This window comes from Pyxicephalus adspersus, chromosome 10 (genome assembly GCF_032062135.1).
Source record: "Pyxicephalus adspersus chromosome 10, UCB_Pads_2.0, whole genome shotgun sequence".
In the NCBI taxonomy this organism is placed as follows: Eukaryota; Metazoa; Chordata; class Amphibia; order Anura; family Pyxicephalidae; genus Pyxicephalus; species Pyxicephalus adspersus.
In genome coordinates this window covers 59,552,981-59,554,926 of record NC_092867.1, presented here as the reverse complement: position 1 = coordinate 59,554,926, position 1,946 = coordinate 59,552,981, and the positions used below count along the sequence as shown (strand labels likewise).

The following is a 1,946-nucleotide window of genomic DNA, read 5'->3' as shown; positions in this document are numbered from 1 at the left end:
TAGTGGAGGGAGATCAATGCTATATTTATTATATGCAATGCAAAACATTGGTGTAAATTAAGATTGATAATAATATGCTGTGTTATCTTTTGTTGTTAGTAAAATCTTGTATTCTGATTCCCGTGTTATAAGAATTAGAGCCAATTCAATGAAACTGATATTATTTCTGGATTCAGCAGACCTGAAATACACTAAATATATTAAAAAACTTGGCAAGGGAAAATTTTTTTTTTTTTTGTTGAGCTGTGGTATTAATATTGTATTGCATGGGGGACATGGATTAGCGGGCTCCGGAGATACTAGAGCCTAAGCTCCGTCAGCACCAGGGATTCTCCGGGCACCTAAACCAGTGCTATGGGCAAGGCAAACAAGGCAAGTGTATCGCAAGCTACATCAGCCCTCGATTCGGGCTTACATTGGGGATTCGCCTTCGGCCCTTCCTCAGGTGGCCATGATGGCGCCGGCTCCTTCTTCCTCCCCACCTACGTGGTGGATAACGGAGCAGCGCCTGACTCCTCGGGATACAGTGACTGCCTTGATGGATCAGCAGCAGCATCTGTCACCAGGGGACCCCAGGGTCATCAATGGAAGCCCAGGTGAGTCCCTACTCTCCCTTAGAGGGCTCCTCATCTCTCCCAGTCCCCAGCTTCACAGGGAGTCTCCACTCTGTATAAATAAATCAGCATCCCCCACACTTATAGATAGAGCTCATAACTCACAAGGCCACAACTCTTTCTGTGAAGGCTCCAGCATTCTCTCCCACAGGCCGCTTACAGTTGCATCCTGGCAGTGCTCCTCCAGGGGACCCCCCCATCATGATTTGGGGGTCACCGGATCCCTCTATGTTATAATATCTGGGGAACCTATACTCAGGTGAGGGCACCTGCCCCACATGGAAGCACGACCTTCATATTCGTCCCACTAAAGCAGACTTCCAGTTATTGGTTGTGGAAGTACAAGCTCCGAAATTGGGGCCCTGCATACATACTCTCATGGCCAGACTGGAGGATCTAAATAGGAATTTACAACAGGCTAAGGGGGATATAGATACTCTCACACATAAATCTCATGAATAGGGCAATAAACTTAGAGATCTCTATTGCCATTTGGAAGATGTGGACAATAGAGGCCACAGAAATAATATTAGAGTCCGGGGATTACTAGAAGCCACCCAAAATTCTGATCCTAAGCTGCTACTTTAGGTGATCTTTAACCCTATTCTGGGACGTCCTTCCTCTCAAGGGATTAAATTTAATAGGGCTCCTCCGGCTTCACGACAACCCCCTGTAGGCTCACGACCATGGGATAGTATCTGCCACATGGATGATATTGAGCTGACGGATGAATTCATGGCAACATGCACAACCTAGAGTTTGACTGACACACCCTGCAGCTCTACCAGGATTTGTCCCGAGATACCTTACAGCATTGCTGCCTACTGCAACCTCTTCTAGCTACACTCAGGGACAATCATGTCCTGTATAGATGGGGTTTCCTATTTAGTCTCTACACTACGTTACCTAGAAGACCTCACCACCTTTTGCAGAGACTTGGGAATTGATCGCCCCAAGCTTCCAGTCTGGGAACCAAAGGATCCTCAGTGTCCACCTTCTCCACCATGGCAGATGGTCACTGCTAAGAACAAATCCAGACACCATGTTCGTCACTCCCCTTCACCGCAAAACTGTCCGACCGGAGCCTTGGGTTGACGTACCTCCGCTCATATATCCTTGACAGTGCCTTGACTAGATTATATTGATTGACATTTCCTTATCTCTTTAATTGATTAGTTATTTTATTGTACCTGGCTTGCAATTTAACATGCCTGTATTCTTGTCTTGGATTTCTTTTGCAACTTGCACCTATTGGAGCCTTACATAGCAAGCTATTTTTGGTGAAATTGATCATGGCTAAAACGCAGCCTCATGGCAGGAGGCCTTACACCG

General features: G+C 46.3%; 2 protein-coding genes across 2 annotated transcripts in view; both read right to left on the bottom strand.

Moving 5' to 3' along the window:
• The window catches only part of LOC140338909 (uncharacterized), a 77,238-nt gene that overhangs the window by 34,361 nt on the left and 40,931 nt on the right, over positions 1–1,946 (bottom strand). The gene's annotated exons all lie outside the window — the stretch shown is intronic.
• LOC140339840 (uncharacterized) overlaps positions 1–1,946 on the bottom strand; it is a 12,552-nt gene that overhangs the window by 6,489 nt on the left and 4,117 nt on the right. The window lies entirely within an intron of this gene.